Source organism: Chelonoidis abingdonii, chromosome 13 (assembly GCF_003597395.2).
Source record: "Chelonoidis abingdonii isolate Lonesome George chromosome 13, CheloAbing_2.0, whole genome shotgun sequence".
In the NCBI taxonomy this organism is placed as follows: domain Eukaryota; kingdom Metazoa; phylum Chordata; order Testudines; family Testudinidae; genus Chelonoidis; species Chelonoidis abingdonii.
The window spans coordinates 4,915,259-4,934,512 of NC_133781.1; the positions used below are offsets into that span (position 1 = coordinate 4,915,259).

Genomic DNA, 19,254 nt, shown 5'->3' on the forward strand with positions numbered 1-19,254 from the left:
CTGCGGGATCAAATATTGAGGGATCAGGGGGATCGTTTTGTGCAGGAAACTGGGGATTGAATGGTTGGAGCTGCTGGAACTAGGAAGCAGAGCAAGCTGGGGCTATCGAGTGTTTGAGGATCATGGGATAAGAAGAGAAGGAGATCACAGGGGTGGAGAGGTGCTGCCTCTGATCATTTATTCCCTCTTTACCTTCTCCCTGCCCCCTCTGCATTCAGAAAACTCCAATGAGAGGGACTGATTTCCACAGGGCCTTTTGTAGGAGGCCCAGAGATCCCACTTATGCCCCCACATCATCAGCTTCTGAGGTTCTCTCTATGGTAGGGATTAGCCAGTGAATCTCTGTGACCCTCCATCAGATTCCTAGTATAAACTGACCCTGAGCATTTTATTCCCCTGTTAGCAGAGTGATGGCTTGTTCCTGAGTTCCTCTTTTGTGGCCAGATTGTCTCATTCCCAGATATTCTCACATTACTGCAGGCCAAGGTGAAAAACATTTATTATTTGTACATTTTCTACCTTATGGACCAGAATTAACTAGATGCTAAAAAATCAGAGCAGTGACAATAAATGTTGTTCTAGCTTCTGTGCTATTCGAGGGTGATGGGGTGAGTTGCAGGGATTCTCTCCTCTCCCATCGCCATCACACTCCACCCTTGACACAGTAACTTCTGTCCAAGCAATAGGGAGTTTTATCCTCCCCATTCTACCCCTCTATATCCCAGAGGGTCACTTGCCACAGTGGCTTTGGTTCTCCATGCTTATGAATCACAGTTTGATTTCTGTGATCCTAAATCAGACTCCTGAGGGCTGGAGAAGAAAGTGTTACAGACCTGGGAGTGGGCAGGGAAATCCCAGTGACCCTCAAAGCACAGTTTGACCTGTCCAATCTTATACCCTATTTCCATCTATTGGTAAAATTGCTTCTGGGCTTTTTCTAGGCTAGTTCAGATCATTCGGAGACAGGAAGTTTGGGGGGGGGGGGGTTGTCTTTCTTTTCTTTCTTTGAGCATAATGATACTATAACTTTTGTAACTAATACACCCAAATAATGAGGTGAGAAGTAAAGCAGGTTTAGCCACTTCAGAAGAACATGAGTGCATTTAGTTTCCTGATTTTGAGTCTTAAAAGATTCTCTGAGATTTCACTTTATGAATGTGAAAGTGTTTTATATCCCATCCTGTATTGTGGGTTTTTCTCTCTTTGTGAAGGCCGTTTGGTCATATACTTAAATATTAGTTTAATTTGACTCGATGTAGCTCAGATTTGTTGATGACTTCATGAGACAAATGATCATTGCCAGAAGATCCTTTTTTTTTTTTAAAAAAAAAAAAAATTTTATTTTAAACTAACCCTTTTTTCATGAGATCTTTTGTGTGTTGGAACAATGACAATGATCAATATCTCTCAGCATAAACACTGAGGGTGAGAGCAAGATTCACACTCCAGTAGACAGAGACTGAAACAGGGAAAGAAGTTTGTTGCCTGATCCCTGCAGTGATGTGAGAAACAGTCAGGATGAGGAGAGGATGGGAGGTGGGGGATCAGAGCTGGGAAGCTGCAGGATTTCCTCTTCGGAGACAGATAACTGAGGCTGAGAACTGTGAACTCCCTGCGTCAGAGCCAGAGAGATGAGAATATATGAGTGTTGTGTGAAGCTGCCCCTGACCTCTAAAGGGTCGTGAATGACACCCCACAAAGAATGATGGGGGCAGGGGGACAGCATCTCCTGATTGCTGAGATGATGAAGTTGGGTGCAGGCAAGAAGTGAGCTGGGGATGTCAACAGACCTGGCCAGTCTTGAAGCCAGGCCGACCTCAATCATTGAGGCCAGAGAGATATGAGGAGCCCTAAACCCAGCTGGTCATCCCTCCCAACTGAATCTACTGCAGTGTCCTGTGTTGGGACAAGAGAGGCTGTCTCTGCCCTACTCACTCAACCCTGCATCCCTCCAACCTCAGCTCTTTGGGTTTCCTGCTTTTGAAGTGTTTGCTTTTGTGATTGGGTCCCTGCATCTTTCAAGGCTTCTCTGCACTTTCCTACCAGTTTGTAAATGTTGCTGGTGCTGGTGCATGAGGGAGTCGGGTACAGCACTGTGTTGAGCTGGGGCTGAACTGTGCTGAGCCGGGCCAGGCTGCGGGTGGGGGAAGGGAGTCTGTCTTTGTTCCGCCTTGAAATAATAAAGTAGAATTTAGTTTCTCCCATTCTCGGTGTCCTTTGTTTTGCATTAAATGGCTACCAACTCCAGAGTTAAGGTTAAAGTTAAAAACAATACAAACATGGTGTGGAATGGTCACTCATACAACCTTATCCCTGTCCTGTAATAGGCTAGTCAAACTTCCCTTTGAGCTAAAACTTGCTGAAATCTTGTCCCCCTCTCCCTGAGCCCAGCACAAATCAGGAGTAGTATGACTGGGTTCACAGGGTCATTCTCTCCTTCACCCTGCTGTAAAACAAAAGTAATCCCATTAGAACCCCATGAACTGTCTAAAACAGTGTGAAGTTGTGAGAGAAGAATCAGACCACTGGCCTCTAAGCGAGTTAGCAGGAAATATACAGAGAGAGAGAGAGATTCTGATCTCTGGAATGGGTTCAGCTCAAGACCCCTGTTGTCAGAACCTTACCCTCTGCCTCATTCTAGCTCAGGCCCATTTAAATCAATGGGGTCTTTGGCAGTAATACAGTGAAATATGTGTTAGATTTTGCAGGATTGGGAATTTAGATCGCTAGGCTGGGGGGGTTTTCTCTGCTGATATTTGGCCTGTTCCTCATACCACAACTTTCCCGTTTCATTCTTGTCTGACTGCACAGTAATTGGTCTTATTAATACCAGGATTATTTTTAATACGGTAGCAGCTAGAGGCTACACCCAAGAGTAAGGCCCTATTGTGCTCGGTATTCTATTTGACATACACATCATGAGAGAGAGCTCCTAAGGGAAAGAGCTTCAAATCTAAATATACAAAACAGACAAAGTAATGATTCTGTAGGTGTCGGTAGCAACTCCATGATTAAGGCCATGCATTTAAAGTGGGTTTCCAACTTCCGATATGTGTGAAAAAAAGATTTTTCTTCCCCCAAATTACAGCACTTACACTTAGAGTACAGAACACAGCCACTGGGAATGAAGAAAATAGGTTCCCTAGCTTCAGTTATCTCTGTATGAGAGAGCTTGGAGGACATATCTATATACAGTCTCTTGGTTCATCTCTATGACCCTGGAGGACTCACATTTACACAGTCTCCTGCAAAGATGACGTACCTGCTGATACTAGGAGGGTACAATATAAAGGGGGGGTACATGTGTCGCTTCTGGGAAGGATATTCCAACCCCACCTTCTTGGGCCAGGGCATCCAAGCCTGCTGGCTCCTGGGGGCTGGGAAGCATGTGCCTCCATGCTGGCGAGGTCTCACGACAGCACAGTTTCTCGCTGGAACTCTGAGGCACCCATAGACACAGCAGGAGAGGCATGGGATGCAGGTATTACACAGTATCCCATATTCATCATAGTGGTATCATTATGATATGATTATGACATGATGCATCTTGTACAAAATGTGTCGTGAGGTGTCTATGGAAAAGTTATGATTTGCTGAATATGATTATTCTATTTGTATGCATGTATCATTTTGTATCTGAAGTTATGTGTCTGTATTTCAAATGTGCTTACTTTGGGTAACACCCACAATTAGCCTTTCGGGTACTACAATGAAGAAGCTAGATGGTGCAAAGAGCTCATCAGCAAAGACAATTATCCATGGAAAAGGTTTGTCCTCACCGGGGAACATTTTAGCCTATGAGTAATGGCTGCTATGACTCAGCAAGACATGCAAGGGCATCTGAGCAGACCACATGACAATAAATTCCATTTTGGTACCTTTATTTTTCCATGAGCTGGGCCTGGAAATTAGCTTGAAACAAAGGGTTCCCGCCATATGGAGAAACTATATAAGGTGGAGAGTGACATCATGATTTGTCTTCACTCCCTCACAACTCAACACCTGAAAGAAGCTCTGGAAGACAAAGTACTGGGATTGGGGAAGGGGAACCCAAGCTGACCTCACTTGTACCTTAAAAATCTGGAAGCCTGCTTGTATCATCAGTCAGGGTGAGATATTGCTAATTCAAATCCTATCTATCTACTAATGTAGTCTTAGTTTGCAGTTTTGTTTATTTACTAGGTAATCTGCTTTGATCTGTTTGCTATCCCTTGTAATCACTTAAAAATCTTTCTGTAGTTGTTAAACTTGTTTTGTAAGAACATAAGAACAGTCATACTGGATCAGATCAAAGATCCATCTAACCTAGTATCCTGTCTTCCAACAGTGGCCAATGCCAAGTGCCCCACAGGGAATTAACACAACAGGTAATCATCAAGTGAGCCATGCCCTGTCACCCATTCCCAGTTTCTGCCAAACAGGCTAGGGACACCATCCCTGCCCATCCTAGCTAATAGCCATTGATGGATCTATCCTCCATGAATTTATCTAGTTCTTTACTGAACTAGATTATAGTCTTGGTCTTCACAACATCCTCTGGCAGAGTTCCACAGATTGATTGTGTGTTGTATGAAGAAATACTTGCTTTTGTTTGTTTTAAATCTGCTGCTTATTAATTTCATTTGATGACCTCTAGTTCTTGGGTTATGAGAAGGAGTAAATAACACTTCCTTCTTTACTTTCTTCACACCAGTCATGATTTTATAGACCTCAATCATATCCCACTTTAGTCATCTCTTTTCCAGCTTGAAAACTCTCAGTCTTATTAAACTCTCCTCATATAGAAGCTGTTTCATACTTCTAATCATTTTTGTTACTCTTTTCTCAACCTTTTCCAGCCTGTAATTGTCAGGATCACCTCTGGAGCCCTTTTTAAATATTGGCATCACATTAGCTATCCTCCAATCATTTGGTACAGAAGCTGATTTAAATGATAGGTTACAGACTAAAGTTAGTAGTTCTGCAATTCCATATTTGAGTTCCTTCAGAACTCTTGGGTGAATACCATCTGGTCCTGGTGACTTATTACTGTTTAGTTTATCAATTTGTTCCAAAACCTCCTCTATTGACACCTCAATCTGGGACAGTTCCTCAGATTTGTCACCTAAAAAGAATGGTTCAGGTTTGGGAATCTCCCTCACATCCTCAGCCGTGAAGACCGATGCAAAGAATTCATTTAGGTTCTCCACAATGGCCTTATCGTCCTTAAGTGCTTCTGTAGCATCTCAGTTGTCCAGTGGCTCCACTGGTTGTTTAGCAGATTTCCTCTTCTGATGTACTTAAAAAAAAAAATTGCTATTACTTTTTGAGTCTTCGACTAGCTGTTCTTCAAATCCTTTTTTTGGCTTTCCTGATTATATTTTTACACTTCATTTGTCAGAGTTTATGCTCTTTTCTATTTTCCTCACTAGAATTTAACTTCCACTTTTTAAACAATGCCTTTTTGCCTCTCACTGCTTCTTTTACTATATTGTTTAGCAACGGTGGCATTTTTTCTGTTCTCTTACTATATTTTTTTAATTTGTGGTATAAATTTAAGTTGAGCCTTTATTATGGTGTCTTTAAAAAGTTTCCATGCAGCTTGCAGGCATTTCAATTTTGGTGCTGTACCTTTTAATTTCTGTTGAACTAACCTCCTCATTTTTGTGTGGTTCCCCTTTGTGAAATTAAATGCTACAATGTTGGGCAATGATGCTAACTCAGGAACCTTCTCCCAGCACCTTCCCCAGCTACCCTGCACCCAGCCCAGGGCTGCTGTGCTCTTCCTGCCAAAGTTACTTGCGGTGGGGGGGCCCTGTCCATCTCCTGCTGTGCCTGCCCTTGGTATGTTCCTGGCTCACTCAGCCTCTCTTCCTCGCAGCCAGGTCCAAATGTGGAGCAGAGTGGGCTGCAGAGTGTGGAGCAGAAGCCTCTCACAGATGAGGGTGGCCACTCTGGGTCACTGCCTTTATGTAGAGAGCCCACCTCTGGAGGCCCACCCCTTCTGCTCCCTGCATGGGCCTGGTTGCCGGGGAAATGGGGCTGGTTGCAGGACCAGAGCCTAACCTAGTGGTATTGTTTTCACAAAAGCCTCCAAGGCTGTAATGTTACCAAGGGGCTTGTTCCAGCTCAGCAAACAGCACAAGTCAGTTCAAGGAAGGGAAACACCCAGGTGCTGCTACAGGTGGGGCTTATTGCTGAGTTCAGGAAAGTGAACCTTACCCCATTACACTGTCCAGAGAGAGCCATGGCTGCAGGGTCCTCTGTGGAAAGTCTCTAAGATGAAGCTACTTGTCCCATCTGTCTGGAGTATTTCAAAGAACCTGTCACTCCAGAGTGTGGGCACAATTTCTGCAGAGCCTGTGTCACCCAGTGCTGGGGAGAGTCGGATACAGGCATCACCTGCCATCAGTGCAGACAAGCTGTACAACAGAAAAACCTCAAGCCAAACAGGCAGCTGGTGAATGTCCTAGAAATAGCCAAATCACTGAGTTTCCAGGCAGCAAAGGGATCAGGGTGGGAGAAGGTGTGTGTGGAACACCAGGAGGCTCTGACACTGTTCTGTGAAGAGGATTGAACCCCCATCTGTGTGGTTTGCCATCTGTCCCAAGCTCACTGAGCTCACACAGTGGTTCGCATAGAGAAAGATGCTCAGGAGTAGAAGGTAGGGAATTGCTATCAAGTTCAATGAATAATGGCTTTGAATTTTTAAGATAGGTACAACTTTCCTGTCACAGGTGTGACTACATTGTTCAGCTCTGTAAGACCTTCATTGTATGGGAGAAGCGATAAACAGTAAATGAGATGGCTGGGTAACAGGAAGCACAAACAATGAAGACTTGAGAGATTTCTAATGTGAGAAACTTTTATTTGAGAAGCTGAATCCTTTTCAAACCCAGTCCCCTCTGGTGAATTAAGGGAACAATCTATGGACCAGATGCTATTAAATGATCAGTGAGGTTTACATCACAGAACCTGCAGGCCTGTCTATGTAAGAGTGTTGCCTTCAGGCTGGAGAGCATCACCTTAAAAGGCAGGTGTTGTCATTACTTATTTGTATTGTAGCATTTATTATCATTGTTATTTGCATCCCAGTAGCCACTATAGACCTCAGATGAGATCTGATCTTGATTCTGCTGGACCCTGCATGAAACAGTGTGAGGGACAATCCCTGCTCTGAGCAGGGCTAATCTAATTTATAGGCTAATCTGGGAAGTAAAATGCAGAGTAGGAGGGGAAACTGAGGTCCAGAGTGGGGAAGTTAATTGCCTAAGGTCACAGAGCAGGACAGCGGCAGGGTGGGAAATACAGAAAGGTCTCTCAAGGCCCACACCAGTGCCCAAACCATGAGACCATGCTGTTGTGGCCCTAGCAGCACCTAGCAGTGATGAAGTCTGTTAGAAGGGAAAGACTCCTTGAGAAAGGTCCCATGCCCAGCAAGAAAATGAAATTTCTTCTTGAGATTGTGAATTCCCATGTTGTTCCATGGGGGGTTAAACTGAGATGGACTCTCATCTCTAAAATAAAAATCAAACCACCTCATCATTTCTGTCGAATCAGGATAAATCCAGATCTATCTGAAGATTCTGAGGAAAGAGAGAGAAAAGTTTCTTGGATTTAAGTTGAGTAGAGATAAGAGAAGCCAGGAGAACCTGATAGGTTCTTTTTGTTATTAACCTGTATTGACAATGGGTGTAAGGTCTGTAGGCAGATTCCTTTGTGGCATTAGGGAATGTTGGCTTTTGTCTGTTACTCCATTATCATGGATCCTCTGTGTGTCTGTGCACACACCTCCACACAGATGGCCTGAAAAATCATCATTTTCTCCATCTTCAGATTCTAAGCTTTCATTCTGGTTGATGAATTAATGTCCAGCTTTTGTGGCTTTGATGAAAATCTTGCCAAAATGACCTGAATATATCCAATGCACAGCTCTGTGCCCGAGTCTGCACTTTTTTGTTGACTTGATTCATTCTTTTTTTCCTCCCATCAATCTCTGTCAATGTACTTTGGTATAGAGCTGGACAAACAACAGAACTTTTCATTGACTGGAAATTGGAAAAAAACAAGTCAATCAAAAATGATTTTTTAAAAATTCAGCAAATCAATGTTTCATTTTTTCTTGGGCAAAATATTTTGTTTCAGTTTTGACCATTAAAAAGAACAACTATTTTTAACAAAAACGAATTTCAAATTGAAAAATAAAAACATTTTCTTGATTTGTTTTCAGGATTTTTTATTTATTAATTTATGCAAAACATTGGGTGAAAATTTACAGGAATTCATGAAATATTTCAGACACAACAAATCTCCATTTTCCTTGCATAAAAGTTTACTGCAAAAAATTTAAGTTCTAGTGCTGAGTCCTGACTCCGGCTGCTTTGGTTCTGCATTTTTAAAGGCCATTGGTAATGCAATGTCCTAACCATGTCAAACATGGGAATAACCTTTTAAGAGATATAGGGGCCAAATGGGAAGGTGTGAGAAAATCCTCTTTCTAGTAACCACAGGTCACAGGCAAGTGTTAGATGTCTTAGAATTTGCAAAGAAATTCTCCCTCCTGCATAGTCCACACTCCATGAAAGGATCTCAGTTTCCATTCACATGCTTGACCAGCCCTTTCCCTATTTTTTTTTAACAGAAAAAGACACAAGATAAAAGGTAGAAGATTGTATCTGAATTTCAGCAACTGCGACAGTTTCTGGAGGAACAAGAGCGACTCCTGCTGGCCCAGTTGGAAAAGCTGGATAAGGAGATTCTGAAGATACAGAATGAAAAAGTCACTGAATTCTCTGGGGAGATTTCCTGTCTCAATGAGCTGATCAGTGAGATAGAGGGGAAGGGTCAGAAAACAGTAAGTGAATTCCTGGAGGTGAGACAGATTTAGAAATACCCTAGATCCCACCACAAGGATAGTACGGTACATGGGCACTGGAGTCCAGCAGTCTGTGAAACTCAGTGTGTGAATTCCTGAAACACACAAATCACAGTTTGAACAATCTCAAAACCCATTAAAGGATACAGAAAACGTGAATTTCAGAGAAAACCCCATGGAATGGCACAGAATTTAAACTTCAGGAAATGGAAGAAGCCCCAGTGACAGTGGAGAGAGAAAGAAGCAGGGAGAGAGAACTCCATGTCCATTTATTACTGAAAAATAAATGTTGGTTATATTGTTTAATTGCTCTAACTCTCTATAGGGAAGACAAAGGGTACATCTACACTCCAATCACAGGGTATGACTGCAGCTCAAGTAGATGTCCAAGCTAGTTATAATTTAGCTAGCTGGGCTATACAGCATGGAAGCCATGACAGCATGCATTTCAGCACAGGCTGTATAAGCCAACCTGAAACTGGGCAATTTCTACAGGGCTAGCCCATTTGGATATTAGGAAAAACTTTTTCACTAGGAGGGTGGTGAAGCTCTGGAATGGGTTACCTAGGGAGGTGGTGGGATCTCCTTCATTAGAGGTTTTTAAGGTCAGGCTTTGAGCAGGAGGTTGGACTAGATGACCTTCCTGAGGTCCCTTCTAACCCTGATATTCTATGATTAGTTTGTAAGGGCACTGAAAGTGTTAAGATCAGCTTTGAATCTATTTTGCTTTTATTTCATTTGACCAAATCTGACTTCTTGTGCTTTGACCTATAATCACTTAAAATCTATCTTTATAGTTAATAAATGTATTTGTTTATTCTACTTGAAGCAATGCGTTTGGTTTGAAGCATGTCAGAGTCTCCCCTTGGGATAACAAGCCTGGTACATATCAATTTCTTTGTTAAATTGACAAACTCATATAAGCTTGCAGCGTCCAGTGGGCATCACTGGGCACTGCAAGATGGAGGTTCCTAGGGTTGTGTCTGGGACCGGAGATATTGGCTGGTGTCATTTGGTTGCACAATCCAAGGAGCAGCTTACATGCCAGAGGCTGTGTGTGAACAGCCCAGGAGTAGGGGTTCTCACAGCATAGCAGGATAAGGCTGGCTCCCAGAGTCAAGGACTGGAGTGACCTAGCAAATCACTGGTCCAGATAACATCAGAGGGGTTGGTGTTGATAGTAAAGCAGCATGCAAATTTTGTAGCCCTGATCTGTGCACATCATGGGGTTGTCACAGTGTGCTTTTCCAGTCATGGAAGTTGATGGCTTGATACAGTTCATCCAAGGCTCCCAAGTCACCTTCAGCATGGAGATGGTCACTACTTGAGGTTTTCCCTGAGAGAGAATAGCTGACAGACTGAACACTGACATAGATTTTCACAGATTAATATATGCTGGAAGTCTCGACTGTACTTGTTTAGCAGCTTCAGGAAGGAAGTCTCGGCATCTAGACTTTAGATTAGCTTCAACAGCATTGTCAAGCTTTGCATCCCCTAAAGCAACCGTAAACACTACACAAAAATTAACAGCACACAGTGGCAAGTGACTGGCTGGGTCACTCAGATCGACTTAAAGGGGTTTACCATCAGATATAGGGATCCAATCTGAAAACAACACTCTTGATATAAGAATATGAAATAAAGACTGGAGCAAGTCCAGCATTTTGAAGGCATTGCCACCAGATTTGAGTTGGAACAGTTTATTGATTCTCTCAAATTCCTGCAGAATTGATGCTAGAAACTGTAAATACAGTTTATTAACAGGGTCACAATTCATCTGCTACAGAGCTTCTGCATCATAGCACTGTTGCTGATCTTTGCTTAGTTGGAAATGCAACTGTAACGCATCCCACTGATCTAGAACTCACACACAACAATCATAAATGGAGAGCCATCTAGTGGCTGATAGCTGAACAAGTTTTAGTGGCATATTACAGTGATCTATCAGTTGTTTTATCTTCCCATATTCACACAGTCTCAGCGGGCTATGAGAAAACCAGCTGTAGGAATGGGAGACTAAAAACTCTAGATTGCATGGCAGTGTTTCTACAGCTTTACTGGCACATAGCTGGATTAAGTGACATACATATTTGATCAGCCTAAGATTCTCATTCCTTTCAAGGAGATATGTGTAGATGGAATTTTTCTTCCTGACCATGACACTACAGCTGTCAGTCCTAATCCCAATATATCTGATGAAATCCAGATCAGTGCTGTCAAGAAACTGAATTACAGCTGTGGCAATTGCTTCTGCTGTTTCACCTTTCAAACTGACTAGTCCCAAAAATGTAGATACAAATTTGTTTAAGGATGAGCTGAAGTAGCGCACTACAATGCAAAGCAGCTTTACTGCAGCAACGTCTGTGCTCTCATCTATAACCAGTGAATACTGAGACTCCCCAATGTCTTTGATGAGGTCAAAGAACATGCAGGGAGGAAGAAAGTTGTTTATTAATGTTGTGCATTTTGTATGATGCAGACTTACATCTCCCTTGAAAGCTAATCCGACAAGTTCCCCAAGGTTAGGGTGACCAGATGTCCCGATCTTATAGGGACAGTCCCAATTTCTTATATAGGCTCTTATTACCCTCCACCCCTGTCCTGATTTTTAATACTTGCTATCTGGTCACTCTACCTATGGTGATCCACGGAACTAACCACTGAGTGGCAGGCAATGTAGTAGGCCCATTTTAGCTCCGCTTGGTGCATCGTGGTTGAAGGCTTTGATACTGTAAAACCAACATCTGTCAGGTGCATAGAAGAAAATGGTGTTGCATTTCTTATATGTTTGTTAGTCCCTGCATGTTGCACAAGATCTGCATGATGTGCACAATTCAGAGCTACAAAGTTTGCATGGTGCTTTACTGTCATCACCAACCACAGACCTTAACCCATCTTTCAATTCCGTTTCTTTTCCCCATGCCTTTCTATATTTTTTTCCATACTTTGCCCATTTTCTTGGTGACATACTGGTCTTTCATTGGCTGAGCCTCAAAATGGCATCCAAGCGTGCCTAAACTGGAGCATGATAGGATGCGTCAAGTGGGTTGGCCAAAAAGTTCACAAATTTCCCCCCATCCACTGTCATGGAGTCACCGGGTGATGCTCTGGAACTAATCCATATGAAGCCAGTCAGGACTCTGGGGGATCCTCCTGTCTCTGAGCATACTGTTTCCAGGGCAAGAAGCTTACACAGCTTCCACCTTCCCGGGTCTGACCTCGGAGCATTCAGCATCCCCTTTTCACACCATGTGCTTCCCACAGTGAGTCTGCACAAGTGGGGCTCCTGGGGAAGCCAGAGTGCCCTGCACCCCAACTCTGCAGTCAGACGTGACTCTCAGCCAGCATAAAACAGAAGATTTCTCCATCGACAGGACCACAGCGTAGAACAGAGCTTGCTATTACAGACTGTCACGGACTCACAGATCGTGCCCACTCTTGGCCCTGTGCAGTCCGTGGGGGGTGCCCCTTTTAGTGAGACAGCCCTTCTCGGGGGTCCACTCTCTTTCGGGGTCAGGCCCCTCCACCTCCTGGAGCCCCGCACCTCTCTGAGCCTTCTGCACGTCTGTCTCTGCATGGCCGTCTCCTCTCTCTCCACACCGGGATCCACAGCACTCTGGACCCCTGGGGCCTCTTCACCCCCGAAGGTGCTGAGGCAAACCCTGTTTCTCTAGACCAGAGTGACCTCTCAGCCAGCATACAAACAGGAGGGTTTATTGAGAGTTGAACACAGAAAACACAGGGAAACTCTCAGGCGGCCTTCAGGCCTGGCCATCTCACAATTAAACAGCCCACATCTTGTTAGTAATCCCTGCATCCAGGTGGGCTCTGCCTGCATTCCCTCGGCCAGCCCCGAGCCCCCCTGCTTACCCAGCTGGTGCTCTGATATCCCCCGGCCTCAAGCCCCCGCCTCTGTCCAATGTCTTCTCTCCAGGTAAACAGGGTCGTAAACAGGAAGGCCTGAGTCCCCTCTCCTTGCAGCTCTCCTTCTGACTGTGTAACCGGCTTGGTTCAGGTCACTGAGGGTCCTCACTCTGCAGTCCATTGTCCTCCACTGGCCAGAACCGGTTGTGTTCTCCTGGGCTGGGGGTCCCGAGTCCCTTCTCCCGTCCTTTGTAACAACGAAACTCCCTCTCCCTCTCCCTCGTTAAACCAGTAACTCCCAGGTACATTGAGTCCCACCCCTGTGCATGCAAACCCTGGAAAAAGAACAGTAACAACCCCAATGAAAAAACCCCCACTTCGTCACATCAGACAATAAGTGACTTTTAGCCAAAGTCCATTCTTTGGGAATTCTGGCCAGACACCTGGGATTCCCCCTCTCCCGTTCCCCCACGCAGACTGCCCAGACTTCCATCCACCTGACCTCCGACACCCCGCCCTTCATGTCCCTCTTCCTTCTCTTTGTCTCGCTTCCGTCAGTGCCCCAAAGGTGTCACCATGGTCACACCACTCCTCCTTGGCTCTCAGGTTATTTTTCATAGTGACTATTATTGATGCACAGATCATAGTCATAAGAGTATCAATGACTACTACCCCCATGCTACTCGTCCATAGTGGGCAAAAATGATCTGCGAGGTGTGACGCTGAGCGGATCAAGAATGACTACAGGGCTCTGGGAGACGGGTGAAGGAGTTTGGAGCACAGTGGTATTCTCTTCAATTCTTCCTGTCAAAGGTAGGGGCGCCGGACAGAAGACAGATGCATCATGGAGGTTTGAATGCCTGGCTGCGAAAGATAGGTGTCGCCAGGAGGGCTTTGGCTTCCTTGACCACGGGATGCTATTTGAGGAAGGACTGCTAGGCAGAGATGGCGAATTCACCTTTCGAGGAGAGGGGAAAGACCCTATTTGCACACAGACTGGCTAACCTAGTGAGGAGGCAGCTTTAAACTAGGTTCGACGGGGACAGGTGAGCAAAGCCCACAGGTAAGTGGGGAACATGAAGACCTGGGAGATGGGTCGGAAACAAGAGGGAGCGTGGGCTATAATGGCAGAGAGAAAGGAGGGTCAGGCAAAACTGGGAGGCAAGATCAAACCAGTATCTTAGATGCCTATATACAAATGCGAGAAGTATGGGTAATAAGCAGGAAGAACTGGAAGTGCTAATAAATAAATACAACTATGACATTGTTGGCATCACTGAAACTTGGTGGGATAATACACATGATTGGAATGTTGGTGTGGATGGGTATATGTTTGCTCAGGAAGGATAGACAGGGGAAAAAGGGAGGAGGTGTTGCCTATATATTAAAAAATGTACACACTTGGACTGAGGTGGAGATGACATAGGAGACGGAAGTGTTGAGAGTCTCTGGGTTAGGATAAAAGGGGTAAAAAACAAGGGTGATGTCGTGCTAGGAGTCTACTACAGGCCACCTAACCAGGTGGAAAGAGGTGGATGAGGCTTTTTTTTAAACAACTAACAAAATCATCCAAAGCCCAAGATTTGGTGGTGATGGGGGACTTCAACTATCCAGATATGTTGGGAAAATAACACCGTGGGCACAGACTATCCAATAAGTTCCTGGACTGCATTGCAGACAACTTTTTTATTTCAGAAGGTTGAAAAAGCTACTAGGGGGGAAGCTGTTCTAGACTTTGATTTTAACAAATAGGGAGGAACTCGTTGAGAATTTGAAAGTAGAAGGAAGCTTGGTGAAAGTGATCATGAAATCATAGAGTTTGCAATTCTAAGGAAGGTAGAAGGGAGTACAGCAAAATAGAGACAATGGATTTCAGGAAGGCGGATTTTGGTAAGCTCAGAGAGCTGATAGGTAAGGTCCCATGGGAATCAAGACTGAGGGGAAAAACAACTGAGGAGAGTTGGCAGTTTTTCAAAGGACACTATTAAGGGCCAAAAGCAAGCTATTCCGATGGGTAGGAAAGATAGAAAATGTGGCAAAAGACCACCTTGGCTTAACCACGAGATCTTGCATGACCTACAAAATAAAAAGGAGTCATAAAAAAATGGAAACTAGGTCAGATTACAAAGGATGAAAATATAGGCAAACAACACAGGAATGCAGCAGGGCAAGATTAGAAAGGCAAAGGCACAAAATGAGCTCAAACTAGCTATGGGAATAAAGGGAAACAAGAAGACTTTTTATCAATACATTAGAAGCAAGAGGAAGACCAAGGACAGGTAGGCCCACTGCTCAGTGAGGAGGGGAGAAACAGTAACACGGAAACTTGGAAATGGCAGAGATGCTTAATGACTTCTTTGTTTCGGTCTTCACTGAGAAAGTCTGAAGGAATGTCTAACATAGTGAATGCTTATGGGAAGGGGGTAGGTTTAGAAGATAAAATAAAAAAAGAGCAAGTTAAAAATCACTTAGAAAAGTTAGATGCCTGCAAGTCACCAGGGCTGATGATGAAATGCATCCTAGAATACTCAAGGAGTTAATAGAGGAGGTATCTGAGCCTCTAGCTATTATCTTTGGAAAGTCATGGGAGACAGGAGAGATTCCAGAAGACTGGAAAGGGCAAATATAGTGCCCATCTATAAAAAGGGAAATAAAAACAACCCAGGAAACTACAGACCAGTTAGTTTAACTTCTGTGCCAGGAAGATAATGGAGCAAGTAATTAAAGAAATCATCTGCAAACACTTGGAAGGTGGTAAGGTGATAGGGAATAGCCAGCATGGATTTGTAAAGAACAAATCGTGTCAAACCAATCTGATAGCTTTCTTTGATAGGATAACGAGTCTTGTGGATAAGGGAGAAGCGGTGGATGTGGTATACCTAGACTTATGAAGGGTTGTATATCATCTTGTTATGTATGCATCCTGAGTCTTAGCTGTCCAACTACTAGCATGTACCTAGTACCGCTTTACGACAAAGCCAGTACTTAAGAGTGGGAATGGTGGATTTTTGCTGAGCCTTTCATGGCAGTGATAACTGCCAGAGATTTTGGTTGAAGCATAAATGGCTTGCTAAACCCAGGGTGTAGTCATTGAGGGCATTTAAGGATGGGGCAAAATCTGTCTGGGGATTGGTCCTGCCTTTGAGCAGGGGTTGGACCCTAGATGACCTCTAGGTCCCTTTCCAATCCTGATTATTATTATCATGATAAACTAGGACGAAAGGGTACCCTCAAAGTCATCGGGTCCAGTCCCCTGCCCTTCATGAGGACCAAATACGTCCAGACCATCCCGATAACTTTATCTAACCTACTCTTAAAGATCCCAGAGATGAGTTCCACACCTCCTAGGCAATTAGTTTTCCAGTTACTACCTGGACAGTTAGGAACTTTCCTAATGCTCCACCTAAATTCCCTTGCTGCAGTTTAAGCCCATTGCTTCTTTCTACTCATTAGAGGCTAAGGGAGAGATAAAGTTTTTCTCCCACCTCCTGATGACACCACTGTTTACGATCACCTGAAACTGCTATCATGTCCCCTTCTTCTCTTTCTGCCAAACTAAATAAACCTCAATCTTTCACCCTCCTTAATTAGTCTGTCTCAACCTTTAATCATCTTTGTTGCTCTTGCTCTAGACCCTCTCCAATGTCTACACATCTTCTTGAAATGTGGTGCTGCAAACGACACGAATACTTCCAGCTGAGGCCTAACAGACGAGTAGAGTAAGAAGATCTGTATCGTTGTATTACAACATACTGTTAATGCAATCCAGAATCACATTTGCTTTTTTGCAACAGGATCAACCGTTGAACTAACATATTAAGCTTGTGCCACGTATGACCTCCCAGATCTCTTTCTGGGCCATACCCTTCCTAGACAGTCTACTTCCCATCTGTAGTGGAAACTAGATTTCCTCTAAGTGAGACTTTGCATTGTCGTATTGAACTCATCATTACCTCAGACACACATCTTCCCCTCGAGACTGAAGTTAGAGCTCTGGGCCTACTTTAGGCAGTGGCTGGGGTTGTTCACCCACCTCCTCTCTGAGAAACGCAGGATCATACACTTGGCCTCCTTAATGTGGACCAGCTCCCATGATAATCCTGAAGGGAGCTCCCTCAAGGCTTGGATGGCCCTTTTTCTAGACTCAAGTAGACTTTACAGGTCAGAGGACCATTATTCATCTAGTCTGACCTACCTGCACAGTGCAGGCCACAGAATCTCACCCACCCACTCCTGTAACAAACCCCTAACCTATGTCTGAGTTACTGAAGTCCTTAAATTGTGGTTTGAAGACCTCAAGCTGCAGAGAATCCTCCAGCAAGTGACCCGTGCCCCATGCTGCAGAGGAAGGCAAAAAACCTCCAGGGCCTCTGTCTTTCATCTCGTGTAGCCACGTCAGGGGCGATTGGTCGGTGTACATGGTGAAGCACCGCCCAAATAGATATGGCTGCAGCTTTTTAAGGGCCCATATCATGGCCAGACATTCCTTTTCTATGGCTGCATAATTCTGCGCCCAGGGCAGCAGCTTCTTGCTCGGGTACATGATGGGGTGTCTCTCCCCTTTTCTGTTAACCTGCATTAGCACTGCACCCAGCCCTGTGTGTGAGGTGTCAGTGAACACCATAAAGGGCTTGTCAAAGACCAGGTTTACCAGCACCGGGCCTTTGACCAGGGCCTCCTTCAGAGTACAGAGAGCCCTCTGGCACTGCTTTGTCCAGACCTCATCTGACTTACTCTTCTTACATAGCTCAGTGATGGGTATGGCTATGGAGCTATACTGGGGCACGAACCTTCGGTAGTAGCCCACCATCCCAATGAAAGCCTGGACCTGCTTCTTAGTCTGGGGAGTGGGCCAATCTCTGATCACCTCCACCTTGGCTGGTTCTAGCTTTAGGCAGCCACCCCCCACTTTGTGCCCCGGGTATGTCACCTCTGACATCCTTGTTACCAGAAATTGGGCCAGCTAGTAAGCTTAGGGAGGACTAATGACCCACCAGAGTTTGGCAGAAAGCAACTTGTTTATTATATTGATAACGAAGCTCAAAAGAAGGAGTGGGGGTCACACTCACACTCGGATACTCACGCTCCCAGGACAAGCACGGCACTGGAGATGTTAGGATCCTTGAAGGTAAGTGTCCCACAGCACAACGATGGACAGTGCGATGGAGGTAAGTCTTCCCACGCACGATGAAATGCAACACAGTGAACCACGGCCAGGTGGTCCAGGCGAAGGGCCTTCAGGAGAGGTACAAGTTGTGAGTGCACTCCTGAGCACATGGCCCCTTCCCCTTTTAAGGAGTTGCTCCTCATGGCCTGTGACTAGAGATGACTTGGATGCATCTGGTTGGTCACGCTCCACCTCGGCCAGTATCCATGCAGCGTCCATTCTGATAACATTGGGTGTGTGATCGTTGCCTAATCAGAGTCCCAGACACCTTGTCTACCTGAGAGGTCTTCTGATCTTACAGCTGTTCAACCGGCCCATTCATCCCACAAGCATTCCAGGAGGGGGCGGGGAGGGAGAAAGCCACTTCACAGGTATTCAAAGAGGGAGAGGAGACAAAAGGAGTGGGAGGAGTGTAACAGACCTTTTGAGCATACAGGTCATACATAGCATAGTCATACAAATCACTGCTGCGCCTACAACAATCTCCACCTTGCACTTCCCAGCTTTTATAGTCAGACCTGCGTCCATGAGCCAGTCCAGCACTTTTTTAACCTGGGACACATGGTCCTCCCAGGTCTGGCTAAAAACACAGATATCATCAATATAGGCCAGGGCAAAATTCTCCATCCCCTTGAGTAACTGGTCCACCAGGAGCTGGAAGATGGCAGGTGCCCCCTTTAGGCCGAAAGGTAGGACTAGGAACTCGTATAACTCCATAGGGGTGATGAAAGCAGATTTCAGTTGGGCATCCAGATCCAAAGGTACTTGCCAGTAGCCCTTGGTGAGATCCATAGTAGTAAGATAAGGAGCCACCTCTAGCTTGTCTAGAAGCTCATCAGGCAACATAACAAGATGAATAAAACCCCACTTTGTCACACCCAGAAAGGAACTTGGGGGTAGAGGAATGGGACTTGCATGCAGCATCTGGCCCGCTCCCCCATCCACCCACCTAGCAAGTAGCTCAGGGAGGTGGGGGGAATAGATTCATAGATTCTAGGACTGGAAGGGACGTTGAGAGGTCATCGAGTCCAATTCCCTGCCCTCATGGCAGGACCAAATACTGTCTAGAGTAGCCCATCCCAGATAGACATTTATCTAACCTACTCTTAAATATCTCCAGAGATGGAGATTCCACAACCTCCCTAGGCAATCTCTTCCAGTGTTCAACCACCCTGACACTTAGGAACTTTTTCTTAATGTCCAACCTAAACCTCCGTTGCTGCAGTTTAAGCCCATTGTTTCTTGTTCTATTCTTATAGGCTAGGGTGAAAAAGTTTTCTCCCTCATCCTTATGACACCCTTTTAGATACCTGAAAACTGCTATCATGTCCCCTCTCAGTCTTCTCTTTTCCAAACTAAACAAACCCAA

The 19,254-nt window shown here is 44.8% G+C and overlaps 1 protein-coding gene across 1 annotated transcript in view; it reads right to left on the reverse strand.

Annotated features, from left to right (window-relative positions):
* The window catches only part of LOC116824329 (uncharacterized), a 159,130-nt gene that overhangs the window by 123,920 nt on the left and 15,956 nt on the right, over positions 1-19,254 (reverse strand).